This window comes from Panthera onca, chromosome F1 (genome assembly GCF_046562875.1).
Source record: "Panthera onca isolate mPanOnc1 chromosome F1, mPanOnc1 haplotype 2, whole genome shotgun sequence".
NCBI classification, from domain to species: domain Eukaryota; kingdom Metazoa; phylum Chordata; class Mammalia; order Carnivora; family Felidae; genus Panthera; species Panthera onca.
The window spans coordinates 45,468,350-45,487,393 of NC_138355.1; the positions used below are offsets into that span (position 1 = coordinate 45,468,350).

Here is a 19,044-nt window from a genome sequence, read left to right on the forward strand (position 1 = left end):
ACCAGACTGTCTGTCAGCCAGGCAGAGGAGGCCCAGCGGCTGACAGATCTTGTGCCCGGGGCCACACTGGCAGCTGCTCCTTCTAAAAGGCTCAGTGCTCTGCTCACTCTGATGCTGAGGGATCTGAAGGAGGAGACGGACAAGCAGCAGCCCCCGCAGGACCAGGAGAGCCCCCCCCCCACCCCAAGGTGGAGTGAAGGTATTGAGTAGTAGCCTGGCATAGGGGAAATCCAGACGGGGGATGGAGGGAAGACAGGAGCGACAGTCCTAACAACCTGGAGCCAGAGCAACCTGGCTTCCCCTCTAAGAAGTCAAGCCCCAAATTTCATTTTCTGGGACGGGTGGGGATACACAAAGTATTTTCGCAATCAGAGTCTCAGGTTTCCTGCCTTCCCCGCCCCCCTCCCCAATTCAGCTCCCTCTCTGCCAGCCTCTGCTGGTTGACAAATCAGAAGAGGCTCTATTCCCTCAGTCCCCAAGGGCTACTAGGGATTCTGTGAAAAAACCCATGTAGGTCCCAGGAAAGACATGGGGTGGTGAGGGCCCGGGGCTTTGTAGCCCATCCAAAAAGAGACAGCTGGGGCCAGTATGACAGTGTCACACAACTCCGGGGGGCGGGGGGGGTACCCACACACTGTATTCTATGTGAATGTCACCCTCGGACCACAACAAAGAGAACCATGTGAATGGCGCCCCCTGCAGTTGCACACCTCGGTGGCATGGCTGTGTTCCCTGCTCCCGTCCATCTTTCAGATCACTTTCGGCCAGTTTCCCTTCGCCACCTACATGCGCTGTTAACGCTTCCCCACCTCTGCGCGCTCCGTCTCTGCTTAACCATTTGAAAGTTAGATGCAAGGGCTCCACCTCCGGATACTTCAGGCTGAATCTCTAAACAACTAGCACGCTCTCCTATATAAACACAACGCCATTAGCACAGCCACAACATTTAAGGTAGACACGATAATATTATCTAATACATAGTCCACAATGGAATGTTCACAACTGCCATCTGGGAAGTTTTTCAAACCTACAGGTTCCTGGCCCCTCTTCTGGGGGGATCTGATTCGGTAGGGTGAATCCCTGGACTCTGATCAGTTCAAAGCCCTCTCCCCTAGGCAATTCAGACGCGCCGCCAGGGCTGACCGCACAGACCGCGGTTTCAGAACTCCCAGGAAGACCAGAGGGTAGCGGGGAAAAGGGACCCCACCAGGCAGCTGGTGAAGGAAGAGGGGCGTGCTTATGGCTGAGCAGGTCAGTGCCAGGGTCCAAGCAGCACCAGGCACCGAACAGTCCACACAGCTGCCAAAGGATGGCTGGAGGCCGGCGGGGGAGGAAATGGGGTCAGGGCAGAGCTACACAATGGTCTGGAGTCCAAGGGTGGAGACAAAGGAGAGGACACTCCCCTCCGTTCAGTCCCTGTGCCAGTGAGCCAGCAGTGACACCAGCTGTGCGCGCAGAGGGCTTCCGGCTGCCCGGCTGGAGGGCACCTTTTTAGAACTGCTCTGCCTTTGCTCAGCCTGTGAGCTCTGGGTCATCTCCTCACATCCAGAACCACGAAATTGAATGTCAATGGCCAATGAGTACCGGTTACACGCCAGGTGCCATGCTGGCCCTAGAAGTATTCAGAGGGCTGTGGCACACTTCCGGGGAGCTCACCACCTAGCAAAGATGATAGACATATCCATAAATAATTCAATCCCCCCTCCTTGGGGCACAAAGCGGGGAACCACTGCATGTCTTGGCCCATGTTCACTGGGCAGGGAAAATGGAGAGCTACTGAGCAAGATGGTAAAAAATATGAAGGGTCTCAAGCCCCCAGCCTTGGGCATCCCACCTTTTAGTAGTTTTTAATAAGGGAAGAAGACTCAGTTCTAGGACTACCTAGGAAGGGGCCTTCAGCACCTCCTCTCAGAACAGAATAGGTCAAGGGGTCAGAGGCCATATGGACATAGAAGCTCTGGCTTCCAGAATTTTGTATTCAGATGACCCCTGCCCCTCCCCACCCCCCAACACCCATACTCATCCGTACCCCAAATCTCACTGGCTTTCCAGCCAGGGACCCATCCCCCACACCTCACTCCACAGGCCTGCTGCCCACCCCCCACTCCCACCTCCAGAGGGCCATTTCTAGGAAGGAATGTCAGCATGCCCTGCGTCAACTCCCCCAACAGGAAGGTGTATCCAAAAGGTCAGGCTCCCTGTCTCAAACAGATGTATATCTGATCCTAGCTTCTGTACTGTAAGCCTATAGGTTGTACACAGCTCCACGAGGTTCTTTGATGTCAGGCCCATCACGGAGTCACATGCACCCACAAGGTCTTTCTCCTATCTGTTTCCTCTCTGTGGCTGTCACTTAGTTCCAAATGTGGGGAGACACAAAACAGCTGCCTGTGCTCTTGTCCTACTCATCCAGCTCCTCTCTAGCATCCTCTGCGCCAAATTAAAGCAGCCCCACGTGATTCAGCCTTTGCTGCTGGAACTTCATTTTTCATCCCTGGATTCCCTGGGCCTACCCCTGGACATTCCACTAACTTGAAGCCAAAGTTGATACTGGAGTTCGTAGAGGGTTCTCTGGGTCCTAGGAGAGCAGAGACAGATGCCAGAAGCCTGTGCAACATGGTTAGATAGAGCTCTGTTTGCATTCAGAGTCCAAGAGTCCTCTAGTCCAGCTCAGAAACCACGTGTGCAGCTAGTCTATGCGCACGTGCACACACACACACACACACACACACACACACACACACAATCCCTGGCAATCATAGCTCCTACCACAAACCCTGCAGATTTGGGACTCGGGTAAGAAGAGAGTCAGGATGGAAGAGGGCAGGCAACTCGTGGCTCCTCTCAAAACTTTCCTTCCTAGAGCTGGCGACGTGGATCAGGGGCCAGGAGCTGGCAGCCACCTGAATGGAACCCCTGGCAAAGAGGGAAGAGAGGTCTTGGCAGTGTGTGGATCTCTAATCCAGGAACCATCCCTGGAGCCAGAGCGGCCACATCTCCTCTCTGTCTGGTCTATACTTCCTGCTTCCTACCACCCCCACCTGCCCTCAGCCACCACAGCCTCAAAAACCAGCCCTTCTAGTTCTGATCAGCTGGGTTCCCTCCAAGCAGCATGTGGTTAAGAATGCCTTTACTTCCCCCAACTCCCAAGTATATAAGCAGTCTCTTCTCACAATCCCTGGGCAACTCTTTCTGCCCATGGGTCGTGTTCCCGTGCTTTAATAAAATCACCTTTTTGCACCAAGAAAAAAAAAAAAAAAGGAATTCCTCTTCCAGGGGGCACCTAGGTGGCTCAGTCAGTTAAGCGTTGGGACTCTTGATTTTGGCTCAGGTCATGATCTCAAGGTTCAAGTCGGGCTCTGTAATGACAGCACTGAGCCTGTTTGGGATTCTGTCTCTCCCTCTCCCTCTGCCCCTACCACACACTCATGGTCCCTCTCTCTCTCAAAATAAACAAACAAACATTAAAAAATAAATAAATAAAAGAATTACCCGTCCAGCTTCCTTGGTCCTCCAGAGAAAGGCAGTGGGATAGGATGGGGGGGGGGGGGGAGCTCCCAGGATGACCTTCCTGTGCTAATCTTGGTCTCCAGCTGAGGGGATTCTTTTTTTTTTTTTTTTTTTTTTTAATTTAAATCCAAGTTAGTTAACATGTAGTGTAATAATGGTTTCAGGAGTAGAATTCAGTGATTCATCACTCATATATAACACCCCAGTGCTCATCCCAACAAGTGCCCTCCTCAATGCCCATCACCCATTTAGCCCATCCCCTCCGGCACCCCTCTGTTTGTTCTCTGTATTTAAGAGTCTCTTATGGTTTGCCTCTAGCTGAGGGGATTCCTAAGGGAAGTTCGTTTCAGACAAAGATTTACACCAGCCCATCCCATGTCATAAAAACAACCCCAACATTTCCAAACACCAACATCTATGAACCTTTAATCTCTCTGAGGGTATTAGAGACTCCACGAAGTATAAAGGAAGCCCCTCTGGGAGGAGGATGTCACAAAACAGGTGGAAAGGGGGATGGGGACACAGCAGCCCTCACGATCCTTGCCACCCCCTCCTTTACTTTGTCACACAGGGCCACTGGCTTCCTGCAAACCAAGGGTTCCTGCAAGGCCCCTTGCTGTCACCTGTCACCTCCAGCTGAACCTCCAGTCCAGCTTCCCCAGCTCAGTCCTTTGGAATCCAGTTCTCCAGGATTCCTGTGTAGGCTGGGGAAACTCCCTGGAGGAGGCCAGCCCATTAAACAGAATCCAGAAAGCAGGTCACAGCTGTTCCCAAACGGCCCGTGGCACCAGAGGGAAAACAGCACACCAAAGAGTCTCTGCTTTGCCTGGAGGACTCACTGGAGGGAAGAGGAGAGGCAGTGTGGGGCCACCTCACTGCTCCGTGCTGCTGCCCCAAGTCCTCACATGCTGGGCACGCTGGGCGGGGCTAACCCATCAGAGTCTGCAAGAAGCAAGGAGCAGCACTTCAGATTTTGGCCCAGGCCCGCGGCAAGGGGAGGGGGGCGTAGCTCGGGGAACTGCAGAGGCATCGGACTAACGAAGAGTGCACGGAATAATGCCGGTGGGACTATCTCCAGAGGGACATCTTTGCTGGAGATCAGAGCTTGGATTTTTAAGGAGCATCTCCAATTAATTCACTTCTAACAATCCTTTGGTGGTTTTCTGGTAGCAACTTCCTTACACATCAGGGAAGCGATCTCCCCACAACAGGGCCCCCTTGACCATTAGAGATGAGCAGACTGAGGCCCACTAAGGGTCAGCGACTTTGCCCCAGGGACGCATACCGGATCTGTGGCAGGGTGGGGAAGGGGCCACCGACCCGACGTGGGGGGCCATAGGGTGCTAATACTCAGGAACAATCTTGTCCCTAGCCCTGTGCTATCCGCCCCCACAAGTACACCCCTGGGACCAAACCCCAGGATGAGAATGAGAAGGACTCGGAGGGCCGGTCCCCAGAATGATCACACACACACAGAGTGCAGAAAGTGGGGCCCCAGCCCCCATGTGGTCTGTGGGAAGGTTGGGGGCGGCTGCCTGTAAGCCTGGGTGAGGGAGCCAGTGGGCGGGGACAGGCTGTGGGGGCGGTGGGCTGCCATTGGCTGAGAGCCACCTGCTCTGCTTGCAGGAAGGCCAAAAGGAAGTCAAGCAGAAAAAGGCTGAGCCAGTCTTCCTCGGGAACCTGAGGAGCTGGAGACCAGGCCCCATACCATGCCACCGGGCCCAGGGCAAGCTGCCCTCCTCTATCCCGGTGGGGAGGCTCTACGCGGTACGCAAGCCCTGCCCGCTGCTCCTCTGCCACCGCAGTCCCTAAAACGGCAACCTGGACATGTGATCTGGTAAGAAAGAGTATCTGCAGTTCGTGCTAACTCCCCAGATCAAGAAAATCCCTGGTAGACTAGTCATTCTCAGGGACCTACAGCCTTGGTAATCACATGAACTGCATGTACCCCCACACCTTCCCCCACGTCCCCCCACACATCCATCGTAGCTACTACCACGCACTCCCTTCCCTGTGCAGACCCCCTCACCCCCCAAGACCTACCTCTTCCACCTCCTCCCTCCCCACCCTACACACACCCATACCTTCCCCCACGCACCTGCAGGTACCCCCCCCCCCCATGCATACTCCATACCCCTCCGCCAAGCACACACGCCTCTGTGCCCCGCGTACCTCGCACAATCCCCACACCTTCCACAATTACCCACATCTGCCCCTGCATACCCCCCATACCTTCCCACCCTCCAGGTACCCCCCCCTCCCCTGCACATCCCCTCCACCTCACTCACTCCCTCATCAGCTCCCTGGGGAAGTGGACTTAGACACCAAGAGGTCATGATCTTAGTGTCCCTGGCAAAGACGACTGAGAAAATAGATGGAAGGGTGAACCCGGAAGAAAAAGGAAAACAGGACCTTTCCGCTCCAGGGAGCAGCTCTGGGCCTTCGGCATCCACATTGCAGCCTACTGGAGGCAGGCTCGCAGGCCCGGAGGGGACCAGGGAGCCAGAATGCAAGGGAAGGGGATTCCAGGCAGTTGAGCCCAGGGGGACCTTCGCCCAAGGGCCACCTAGCTTCTGGGAGGCCTCAGAGGTGCTCAGTTATTTCCTAAGTTCAGGGTGCATTGAAAAGGCCCTGAGGTCCCCACAGACCAGGGTAGGAAAGGAAAGGGGTGCCGCTCTCAAGCAGCCCCCATCTTACAGCCCAGAAACACACACACACACACACACACACACACACAAAACACCAGCAAACATCTGATACTAATTTACACAGGGGTGTGAGAGGCCAAGGTGTTAGTCCCACCCAGGGACATTTGCATCTAAAAAAGCAGAGTCTGAGCAGAGGAGGGCCCAACCCAACCCATTCTGGAAGTGGAAAGGGAAATTTCCAGTGGCCTGGGAGGAATGACCCATTAATAGGTAGGCGGGGTGGATCTTGATGGTGGCTGTGCCTCCTCATGGCCTCCCTGGTCTCAGCTCCTGAGGCCTAGGCATCTCTTGTCCTTGTCCAGAACTCATGTCCCCCTCAGCGAGGCCCAGCAGGCAGCTTGGTCTCTAAGTCACTGACACCTCCTAACCCAGGCCTTGGGTATTGTTGGCCAAGATTGACCCAGGAGGCCCCCAGGCCTTCTTCAGTAGCTGAGAAGGATATCCTGCTCAGGGTCAGCCAAGGACACTGACCCCCAAGGGAGACTAAGGATGCTAGCTTACCCCGGTCAAAGGAGAAACTCCACTCAGGATGCTGGGCCCTAAGAGGGAACTAAGATTGAGACCAAGGCCATCTCCAAGATGGCCTCCCAGTGTTCAGAATCCCCAAACCACAGGGAAAGGGATACAGAGACGGCAGCCTGGGAAGGAGGCAGCAGGCAGTGTCCGGTGGTACCAGATCCCAGCCAGGACTCCCCACATCTGTCTGGTCTCCCCCCAGACCTGTCCCAGCGGTAGGTTCCAGAGTCCTCAGAAGGACCCATCAGCACTCACAGCCTGGTATAGACTCCCCGTACCCTATTTCCCCACCCGGTTGACTCTTAGGGCCTCCAAAGCCCTGGGTGCAGCTGGAGGCTCCTTCCTCTTTCCTACTTTCTCTCTCTCTCCTCTTCCCACTCTGACTCAAGAGCCCCAGAAGCCTTCCCTGGTCAATCCTTCCAATTCCTGCTTTTGCTTTCAGTGTCTCCTTAACATTCTGAGGCTGTGTGCGTGTGTGACACAACGACTTGGTGTTGCTCTGCACCTGCCTGATGCCTTTCTCCCATCTCCCATGCCCCACTCTGCACAGGAAGGTCCCAAGGGAGACCGAGGTCTCCGGAGAGCAGGGCCTCAGTCTACGCTGAGCAAAGGGGACATTCGACAGAGGGGTGATCAGCCTGGCACAGTGTAGCTCATTAACATCTCACCAGCCCCGTCTTTATGGGGGCCTTGCCCATGTGACCCTCACTCAGGGCACCAGGGTAGCAGGAGTCACCATTCTCAGCAGGGATTAGGTGACACTGCTGGCAGCTGGGTAAGTGTAGCCAGGGTGTGACCGTGGGTGCAGGCCCATTAGGGCTAAGGTTCCATAGGCACCTTGCTGAAATGCCAGTCCAATGTATGTAAACACCATCACAAAGTCTGTCAAGTTAGTATCCCCAGGGATACGTCCCCAGTCCTCCCTGGAGGGAAGGTGTCATACTTTGTTTAGGGGAAAGGGAAAGGGAGGGGGGCAGGCAGAGTGGTGGGGGGAGGTCAAGTGAGGAAAGAAATACACCTGCTTTTCTCCTCTGGCATTTTGTGCGAGGTTTTGTCTTGTTTAATTCTCACAACAATCCTTACGTGTGGATATTAATATCCTTATTTAATGGATGAGGCAAGCGGAAAAGAGGAAAAGGACTGAATAATTTACTGCCCCCCCCCCCCACCAAGGTCACACAACTAGCAAACGACAAAATCAGGAATTAAACTGGAAACTGTTTCAGGCCAAAACTCATAGCGTTTTTCCTATCTCACAGAATGGGACCCAGGCACGTCACATTTTACCCAACGGGCAAGCTGACGTTGGTGATTACCTTGGTACAACGCCTCCACCCTCTCCCCCGACACCCCAAAGCATTTCTTCACCGTCGCAAGCCCCTCAAAAGCAAGCAAATAATAAACAAGAGGAAACCAAAGGACGACGCCCCGTTTTCCAGATAAGAGGACCAAAGGCTGAGCGTCAAAATGGGAGAAGGGGAGTGGGGGATACGGGCTTCCAGTTATGGAATGAGTAGGTCACAGGAATAAAAGGCACAGCACAGAGAATCTAGCAGACGATACCGCACCAGCATCGCACGGTAACAGACGGTAGCCGCACTTGTGAGCACAGCGTAACATACGGAGAAGTCGTATTCCTGAAACCAAGGTAACATTGTGTGTCGCCTATACTCAAATAAAAACATAAAGAGAGAGAGAGAGAAAGAACCAAGGACCAGAAGGAGAAATGCCTTGTCTGGAGTCACACAGCTAGTCAGTGACAGAAGTGGGACTAGAAACTAGAGGCAGGTCCCAGACTCCCGCTCCAGTGCTCTTTCCAGACTGAGCCACCACCAGTCTATTTCCAGTGAAGGAAATCTCCCAGCCTTCCTGTTCCAGTCTCTCTCAGACTGGTCCATTCCTTTCCAAGCTTCCGATTACTTTCCTCAAGTTAAATAACCTACTGAAAGCACCCATTAGGCACGAAAAATTATTTGTTTAATGTTTGTTTATTTTTGAGAGAGAGAGAGAAAAAGAGCACGAACAGGGGAAGGGCAGAGAGCGAGGGGGACTGAGGATCTGAAGCAGGGTCTGTGTGGACAGCAGGGAGCCTGATGTGGGGCTCAAACTCACGAACCATGAGATCATGGCCTGAGCCGAAGTCAGACGCTTAACTGACTGAGCCACCTAGGTGCCCTAGCACCAAAGATTATTATTCTTTCTCTTATCCGAACAATTGAAACAACCTCCTAAGCATCTCTGTCTCCCCACTGACCCCTAAAGCATCTGCTCCACGGCCACAACCCTGGAGCAATGGCTCTGTTCATATCATCCTTCTGACGAAAAGGTTTCTGTCTCTCCCTGCTTTCATACTGGACATTCAAGACTCCCCACACTGAGCCCCAGCCCAGTTCCCTGCAGGCCCCCCAAATACTGATGGTTATTAAGCATTCCGTGGGGCCACAAGTTTTCCCATGAATCTTCGGTCACGCTAGTGCCTTCTGGAATCCTCTCTGGCTTGCCCTCTACAAACACCTGCCCTTGTATTTGAGCCTTCTATCATCTCCTATGACAGAAAGTGACTTTTGCTCTCTTTTGAACATCTCTAAATATACACAGCATTGGGGCGCCTGGGTGGCTTGGTGGGACGAGCGTCAGACTTCAGCTCAGGTCATGATCTCGCAGTCCGTGGGTTCGAGCCCCGCATCAGGCCCTGTGCTGACAGCTTGGAGCCTGGAGCCTGCTTCCGATTCTGTGTCTCCTTCTCTCTCTCTCTGCCCCACCCCCACTCACTCTCTGTCTCTCAAAAAATAAATGTTAAAAAAAAATTTAGGGGTGCCTGGGTGGCTCAGTCGGTTGAGCGTCCGACTTCGGCTCAGGTCATGATCTCACAGCTCATGAGTTCAAGCCCTGTGTCGGGCTCTGTGCTGACAGCTCAGAGCCTGGAGCCTGATTCAGATTCTGTGTCTCCCTCTCTTTCTGCCTCTAACCCACCCGCATTCTGTCTCTGTCTCTCTCAGAAATAAAACATTAAAAAAAAATTTTTTTTAATTTAAATATACACGGCATTTAGTGTTTTGTGTTATACCTACTAGTGATTAGAATAAAAATAATTTTTATCCAGGTGGGTGCTTTATAGTTACAAAGCACTTTCACAGACATAAGCCCATTAATCTTAAGAACAAAAATTACCTCTTATTTATCTTGTCTTCCCCACCACGCTCAGCACAGCGTTTTACACTAGGGACAGAGCTGTTAAATACCGTGTTCTGAGGGTGGTCAGACCAAGCCAGAGGAGAATATTTAACACCTCCCTGCTACAGAATCAGAGATTCTGGATGAGGAAGGCAAAATTGTAGTTTACGTTTCTGGGTTGATACCCCATTGCATTTATTAGATTCTTGGAATTTAGAAGTCCCCAAAATATTAAACGCTATTGTCCTAGCTTCTATACTTCTATGAAATGCTGCCTCAGATTATACCACCTCTTGGGGCAGCCATGGACAACTGCCTCATACCGAGTTTATAGGATTACCCCATTCCATAAAGCAACTCATGCATTCACTTGTAATTTCTGGAGTACAATGTGGTTACCTCAAGGTCATGGACCATATTGAATTTACGTTTGTATCCCTAGGGTTCAGCACAAACTTGCCTGAAGGATGATAATGTGATTGTAACCGCCACCATTTTCTAAGCCCTTACTATTTATCAGGCCCTATTCTAGATAGTTCATTAATGAACTCATTTCATTTTTACCACAGCTTGTTCCCCCCCCCCACCCCCCCCATACTATTATTTTCCCCATCTTACAAACGAGGAAACAGAAGCACAGAGAAATCAAGTAACTTTCCCAAAGTCAAACAACTAGTATGAGGGAGAGCTAGGCTTTGAACCCATGGAATCTGGGTCCGAAGCCATACTCGTATGTACATACTGAATTTATACTGCCCTTCAGTTGATGAATCAATAGATGTAAGAATGAATGAACAGAGGCACTGAAGATAATTTTTGTCGGAGAACAAGGAACCAACCATCAATTAACCCACCTCTTGCCTCCACCCCATGTTACCCATAGGACTATCACAAGAGTCTTTCTCAAACTTTCCCTAAGTTCCGCCAGAGTTTATCTATGAGGAATTCCCTGATATACCAGCATAGAATCCCTGTCAGCAAAATAAAAAAGCTTGGTTTAGTGAACTAAACTTAGTGAACTTAGTGAACTAAATTCTCCCAGAATACAAACTCCAGAAGGACAGGGACTATGTCTGTCTTCTTCCACTGCTGTGCACTGAGGAGAACATCAGGTACATTGTGAATAAAAGATAAAAGGTAAACTCCTTCAATGGTTCTGGTCAGATTAAAGTACCTTCACTTCACCCCCTTTGCCTTTCACTTCATCCCCCACCCCAATTTCTACTCATTGTTCAGATCTTGCTAACATTTAATGTTTTTATTTATTTTTGAAAGAGAGAGAGACAGAGCATGAGCAGAGGAGGGGCAGAGAGAGAGGGAGACACAGAATCAGAAGCAGGCTTCAGGCTCTGAGCTGTCAGCACAGGGCCCGATGCGGGGCTCGAACTCAGGAACCGTGAGATCATGACCTGAGCCGAAGTCAGACACTTAACCGACTGAGCCACCCAGGAGCCCCTTGACTAACATTTAATTTCTTCTAGGACGTCTGACTACCCCAAGTGTCCCACTTATGAGTTTCCAAAGCATCCCATGCTTCACCCCCCACCCCGCCCCCAACACACAGCCCATTTACTTGTCTGTATTCCCCACTCAACTGTAAGTTCTGGAAGGCTATCAGTCCTCATCACTGAAAGCACCTAAAGTCATTATTAGTAAGCCCTCAAAAAACATCTGCTGAATGAATGAGTTCTTTTTTAAACATTCTCTGACTTATCTCCCTTTGTGACCATAGCTTCACCACAGATGGCTTTGAAAACAACCATTTCTGTTGTCAACAGACTCTGTCAGCAGACTCTTGGGGAAGCCCTGTCTCATTCAGAACTTGGGGCTCACTGACACTTCTTCTCAGCGGTCCCCTCAGGGGAGCACCAAGGGAAGAAACACAGGTGCTGGAAGTTTCCTGACCTGGACTCAAACTTTGCTTCTTCTCTAACTAGTCCTACAACCTTCGGCATGTTTCGGAATCTTAATTTGAACTAAACCTAACCGCAACCTCAGGTCGCACATCGGTGAAAGGGGAGGAGACCATTTCATCATCGCGGTTTTCTCCAAGGTTAGGGGAAGGGGAAAGTACAGATAACGTTTGAGAAGCTACAGGCGGACAATACCTGACATTAATATAAAACGGTATGCTAACTAACAGGGATTAAAATAAAAACTAAAAACAAGAACAAAAAACCCCCCCAAAACAAAAAATAGCTACAGGTGGACACTCAGTGCGGTGGTTATTCTTCATCATGTGCTCTTGCCTCGTGGTACTTGAACTTGAGCTCAGGTGGCTCCTTTTCGCCTTCCTTGCTGAAACGGTCTGCAACAGCGTCATCAAAATTGCACTTGGGAGACTTGGCTATCCCTTTGGAACCACTCTATGTTTCAAAGTCTCCTGTCAGGGAACTACATCTAACTTCTCTCTTACTTAAAAAAAATAATAATCTGGGGCGCCTGGGTGGCTCAGTCGGTTAAGTGGCCGACTTCGGCTCAGGTCATGATCTCGTGGTCCTTGAGTTTGAGCCCCACGTCGGGCTCTGTGCTGATGGCTCAGAGCCTGGAGCCTGCTTCCGATTCTGTGTCTCCCTCTCTCTCTGACCCTCCCCTGTTCTTGCTCTGTCTCTGTCTCAAAAATAAACATTAAAAAAAAATTAAAAAAAATAATAATAATCTGCCTTCTTAAGGTCTAGAGCAGAAATCTGAAATCCTGGCCATAATATTCTTGGGGAAAATAATATAGATGTCTTCTCCCAGCTTCCCATAATACCCAATTTGCAAACAATCTCTCCAGTTTTGGTCAGCATTAAGTGCACTTTACAGGTGCTCCTTGTCAGTTTAACTTCCTTTATTTACCTGTAGGAAGGGGTAACAGCAGGGCGAATCAGGAATGTGGCAGATGCCCTGCTTTCAGAAAAGGGGGGCTCTCAAGAGGGGTCTTGACCCTGGAAGAGCCCCATCATTACACCTTACATTCTAGATTAGCCTGCGACCTAAGACAAGAAAGGCTCATATCTATTTCTTCTCGCTAGCAAGGTAAGCTGTAGCATTTCCTGAAAATGGAATCTCCTTGGTTCCTTCCCCTTTGCCCCTCCCCTTATGTCTTCTGGTTTGCTACCAAGCGGACCAACTACTCTGAGATAGAAGAACTTGGCTGAAAAGGATGCCTCCATAGCGTTAACTCCTGGTGGGCCTGGCTTAGCCAGGCATGGGACCTGGGCAACCGGCCATGTGAGCACAGCAGCTCTCATCTCGGACACCCACCTCCCTCTGGGGAGAATACAGGAGAGGAGACAAAGTGGAATCTAGCCATTAGGACAGGACCCTCAGGAGCAGAGACATAGGATGCACAAATCATGGCAGGAAGAAGCGCAGAGAAGAAAACTATTACCCAGGAGATGACTCTCAGTGACTAGGGGTGGCTCGAGAGAAAGGTCCAGGAAGAAGAGAATTGACCAGCGTTTTCAGCAAGGAAGAGAGGCAGGAGTCATAACATTTTGGTGAAAGGAAAACATTTTCTGAAGAGACAAATGACCTTTGGCTCCTCTTTGAAATGCCATGGAGCCTCTGCTGGATGAGACTTCCTACAGGAAGTATCCCAAAAGAGGAAGGCGTGAATTGCAAGATTCCTTCAGTCACAAGTTCTGCATTCTGCCTCAGGAATATCAAGAACCTCTTTCCTCTTCCTTCTCCAGAACTTGAAGGCCTCTGCCCTGATGCACAAATGGTGTCTTCTGTGTCCTTAATCTCTTTCACCGACATAGAAATTTGGGGTGAGTGAATTCCATGACCAGTGTTCTAAGAGAATTTCCCAATCGTCTGCACACAACTCTAAGGTGCCAAAAGGCAGGTCCTGTCATTGGTCATCTTGTGATCTGTGGGGCAAGCGTAAAGTTCCAGCATCACTAACTGCATGACCTTGGGAGAGTCACTTCTCAGGGCATCGATCTCCAAAGTCCTTTCCGGTTCTAAAAGTCATACGTAGGATATGCAAGAATAATAATTTCCTAAATGCCTAAATAAAATAATAATAATTTCCTAAATTCCTAAATAAAATAATAATTTCCTAAATAAAAAAGACACAAAATAAAGCAGATATAGAAATACTAAAACAAAAGATTTGCCTCAGTTTCCCAGAGCACCTCAATTCCCAAACGGTATTAGTGTTGCCCAGAAGGTAGCAAAATTGCTTGACTTCATTATTCCCATCCTTCTCCTTACACTGAAGGTAGGGATACAAATGAGAAAGCACAGAAAGGCTGTGAGGTAGAAACCCAAGGAATTCACCCTCGACCCCCAAATACCTGGGAATTAAGGAGGTGCGATGCTGGGCCCTTGCCCTTGAGAAGTTTATCGTCTAAGGTATGTCCCAGTCTGGTGACATGTCAGGGGCATGCGAATCCAAGGGAAGCCAGTGTGAATGAATTCCGTGACTCTGCTAATCCCTTTCCATTCTCCCAAGACCCAACATCTCCCTGATAGTGACATCAAGGTTATGAGCACAGGGTCTGGAGTGAAACAGCCTGCTTGAAATCCCTCCTCTGTCATTAACTAGCTGACTGACATCAGTAAACGTTAGCTATTATATTATTTGCCAGCTTAGCACTCCTCTTTGGACAGTAGCCAGCCTTTGGGGTGGGGGGCGGTATATGTCTCCCCACTTCCCTACAAATATTATTAAGCAGCCTTTTCTTCTCTCCTAGCTCCCATCCTGCCCTTTTTAAAGTAACCCCCCCTCCAAAAAAAGAGAAGTAACCCAAAACATAGCTATCTTGGTATCATCAGATCACTCTTCCCATGTCCTAGAACATTCTCTATTCCATCCCTTTCTCCCACTCCTTCCCCAACCCCCACCAGCTCTCCCTCCTTTGTTGTTACCAAGGCTAAACTCAAGAGTGAATAACGCACATTGCTATAGTACTCTGCAGCTTTCAGAGTGCTTCTGCACACATGATTTTATTCAGTTCACGGGAAGCAATGTATTTCACCCTTAAAACAACCTTGTGAGCCCAGGGTATTATTTTTTCCCCATTTTACAGATAAGCAAACTAAGTCTTAGGTTCACAAGCTGTCCATGCTCACAGCGCTAGGAAGTCAGTCACACAAGGACTGAAAGCCTCCTGACCCCCAAGCCACCCACCCTTTTCTCCACTACTCCGCACTGTCACGTCCAAGTTCACATCCTAGCATCGTGAGGAGCCTGAAGTTTATGGCCAGTCACGAACCCCCCCAAAGGCAACAGAGTTCTCTCATTTTTCTCCCTGCTGGCTGCGGCAGGGCTGTCCAGGCTGAAGGCCCATCCATATGAGGTACCTGCAAAGTGCCAGGCCCAGGTGGGGTGAGGAAACCAATGAGAGGGGTTCAAAGGTCCACAAGGCTGTGGGGTGCCTGCTAGAGGGCCACTATGTCATGGCAAAGACCAGAAGAATTCCAGGTCATTGGGCAATCCCGAGGGAGCACCCCAGGGAAAATCCAGCACACCCACGGGCCTCCCTCACTGAAGCTTCCAGGGAGAGGGAAACGCACAAGCTCCCTTCTGGCCAGGGCTGAGAGCTTGATCAAATTCAGACACACACACACCCATGCACACTCAGCAGTAAACTCAGAGCCATGGAAATCAAACCTTGAGCTCACCCAAAGGCCAAAGGAGAAGCAGCCACAGCCTCAGTCCAGGGCTCCGGCTCGGAGCCACCATCGCCTCGGACGCTGGCTGCCAGGCAGAGCTATAAAATATGCCTCTACTTAATTTTTCCATGGACACAACCCCGGATGCGACTGCCAGGCTCTGGAGGAGATGTAACTGTGTAGCCTCCTAACCTCTCTGCTGTAGGATGCACAGCTGGAACTGGGGGAGGAGGAGTAACCTGGGATCAGGTTTACCACCCTCTGGAACACTGGGTCTTCCGATATCTTTCCAAGGCCTGGTGCAGCAGTGGAGTAAGTTTTCATTCAGCAACTGATACAGGCTTGGAATTCGGCGCAAATTGCTTACATCTGCTTGGCCCCATCCCAGACAGTCAGGTAGTTTAGAGAAAGAAGGAGGGGCAGCGTTGGCCCACTTCTGGAAGCCGGGGTAGCTGTGTGCTAAGGAATCTGGTGCCATGCTGGGACCAGCCAGCACAGGGTACAAAATTCACCAGCGGAATTGAGAAGAAGGAAAAAAAAAAAACAAAACACATCAGGGCAGCAGGAGACAATAGAGATTCCATTCCAGGCGTGGCTGGTGGGACTGGGACAGGGAAGTCACAAAGACCCCAAAAGGGGGTGGGGACAGAGGGAGAGAAGGTTGGCCCGGGGAATAAGAGCAATGGCAGATTCTTCACACACACACACACACACACACACCCTCAGCCAATTAGGGTGTGTGCACTAACCTCATACATTCGGGAACCTCTTCTCACAACCCAGGAGCTGGCCAAGCCCCTTGGCTCCCCACCCTACCCCACCCCTGCTTGGCAGCGTCCCCAGGGCTTCCTGCAGCTGCCATAACTCCCCAACATCAAAGTCGCCGCTGTCGGGAGCTGAAAATGAGAGACAAGTACCAGCCAGGAGAGCAGCGCCTCCGCGGAGGGCCCGGAAAGTCAGGCCTGAGGGTCCCTCTCTCTCCCCCAAGCTTCTCCTGGTGCTGCAGTACCCTTATAAGGGAGAAGCCAAGTCGGCCATCCGTCTGGCCAGAAAATGTATACATTCCCCCGGCTACATGCTGACTTTTCACCCACCGCAACAGAAAGCACCATCCCCACCACCCCCACTCCGGGGCAGGTTTTGCTTTTTATTTCTCATCTTAAACCCCCAAACCATTGGTTGCTTCAGATCGCCGTGCAGCTGGAGGGCAGGAAGTGTGTTTAGAGGAAAGGGGTGGGAAAGGGGTGAGAAGCGGGGACCCGAGACACCCCGAAACTGCTGGGGCGGGGTGGCGGAGGGAGCCGGCAACCTGCAGGGCGCCGCGGTCCGGGGCTCTCGCTGCCACCGCGTCCGCAGCTCTGCCGGCCGCCGGGAACCCGCGGCTCCTTCCATTGTTGCACCTCGGCTGTTGCCATGTTGGAGGGAGAGCCCCTTGACCTCCGCTCCCTCGGCTCGGCGGGCAATCTGCAGACCCCGGGCGGCGGCTCCCGGCCGGATGCGCGTCCTACCTGTGCTCGCTGCGGGCTTCCCTGCGAGACCCGACGTGTCGCGTGCTCGGCGACGTGGGCTGCCGGCCCCGCAGCTCCAGGCGTCCCCGCGCCCGCGCGCGCCGCTCCCCTCTCCGCGAGCCACGAGCGCCGGCCCGGGTGTGGGGGGGGAGGGGGAGGGGGGAGGAGGGAGCCGGGGGCTGGCGGGGAGGCAGCGGAGGACGCGGGACCGGCTCCGGGGGGCGCGGGGGAAGCCCTCCGGGCCACGAGCGTGCGCGAGCCCGCAGAGTCAGGCCACCCCGGGCGAGACAATAGCGGGAGCAGCGGGCGGGAGCGGAGAAGCCATCTCCCGGAGACCCGGCGCACTGCACGGCGACGCGAGGCGCGGCCAGCCCCGGCCTGGACAGGCAGCCGCCCGGCCGCCCGCTCCAGCCCGCAGCGCCGAGTCGGCGGCGAGCGCGAGGGCGGGGCGGGCCCCGGAACCCTGACCGCCCTCCACCTCTCGCTCCCGCCTCCCGCCTCCCTCCCTCCCTCCTTCCCTCCCGGCGGGGGCGCGGGGGCGAGCTGCGCGCTGGCGTCCGATTGTGCTCGGGAACCCGACTGCCCGCGCCGCCGCTTCCCGCCCGGGGGAGGATTCTGCGGATGGTCGTTACTTCTCCCTGCGGGGGCCCCTTTGCTCCGGGTCGGATGCACGCCAGGTCCTTCGGCTGAAAACGAACCACTTAGCGGTTCGAGGACATCCCCCCTCCGCCCCCATCTTTATCAGGATTGCGACGCCCGCCAAAGTCCCTACCTTGAGGGCGGCGGAGGGGGAGCTGTCACCGCGCTGTGCGCTCAGCCTCGTTGGGTTTTCGGTTCGCCCAAGTGGGTCGTCCCACCTGAACCCCAGAGAGTAGCAACCCTTAGTAGGGGTGGGGGAGGTAGAGCGGCCTCCACCCCAACTATGGTAGGGAAAAAGCCCGCTTCTTTCAATTCAGTGGGTCATGTTTAACATTTTTACTCCGAGTGCCTTTCTTTGAGCAGTGGTCTCTAGAAGAATTTTCCTAAAGACTCCACCCAAAAGAAACCGAGAATTGGCCAGCTCCTCACTTGCATTTGCTTGGCATAGTAACTATGATCCCTGATCTCAAAGTACATTTTCCTCACACTTGTATCCCATTCTCCCCCAGGGCCCTCCTTCCTTTCTGGAGGGTCTGTGAGGATCAACACCCGACGCCCAGACCCCCCGCTCTGCAGTCCCCTTCAGGTGTCCAGGGTCTCAAGGCTCCCAGCCTCCCTCAGAAGCCTAGCCCTCCCCAGCCAGGGGAATCCCATGGAAATGTCTGCCAACCTACCCCTTCCCTGGTCTCAAGGAAATATTTATTGAAATGCTACTATTTCAGTCTATTTAGGGTTTACTAGAGTTTTACTTTTTAAAAAAAATGTCAGAAGGGCCTTTTTAATAAGATACAGGGCCTTTAAATTTTCCTCATTAATACAAAACTGTGCAACAAAGCCAACACGATACTTAGATTCATAGTTGTAGAATTGGAAGAGACTCCAGAGCTCAGTAAGAGGATATTTATTAGGAAGGGAATTTGAATAACCGGAGGACGTCCTACGTGGAGGGCAGGGGGCAGGGGGGAACAATATGAAAAGTGACTTTGCGGTTCACAAGGATTTCTTGGGATATTATTTTGTTCTCATGTAAGATGAAATCTGAGTGAATGCAAAGGATCCCTAATGAGAAGGAGAAGTTTGCATTTCTCTCGGCCCTCTGCCAGGTGACCTTGCGTAGCCCCCTCCACCCTCTTAAGCATCAGTAATATCAGCTTCACTTCCTACTCCGGGCTGTTACGCGGCTCGAATGAGAGAATGTGAGTGAAACTTGTTAATGGCTAGACAGAATGTGGCGCGTACATCATAATGTACACATGATCCTAGTCCCGATCCTCGAGAGCCACGGGGGATAAAAACACGTGTTTATTTACTCCCCCATTCACCACTTGTTGGCAAGGCAAATACTTGTGACAGCTTACTGTTTGCCTGTCATTGGGCTA

The 19,044-nt window shown here is 52.1% G+C and overlaps 1 protein-coding gene across 2 annotated transcripts in view; it reads right to left on the minus strand.

The window, feature by feature from the left end:
* The window catches only part of PIK3C2B (phosphatidylinositol-4-phosphate 3-kinase catalytic subunit type 2 beta), a 66,344-nt gene extending 48,843 nt beyond the window's left edge, over positions 1-17,501 (minus strand). Inside the window, exons 1-2 of one of the 2 annotated variants that reach the window (XM_060644218.3) lie at positions 17,027-17,501; positions 4,350-4,452 (exon numbers count right to left, since the gene is read on the minus strand). The gene's annotated coding sequence lies outside the window, so the exon portion shown is untranslated. The remainder of the gene's footprint in view (positions 1-4,349; positions 4,453-17,026) is intronic. The other variant, XM_060644217.3, reaches the window with a different exon arrangement.
* Between the last annotated feature and the right edge of the window lie 1,543 nt (positions 17,502-19,044).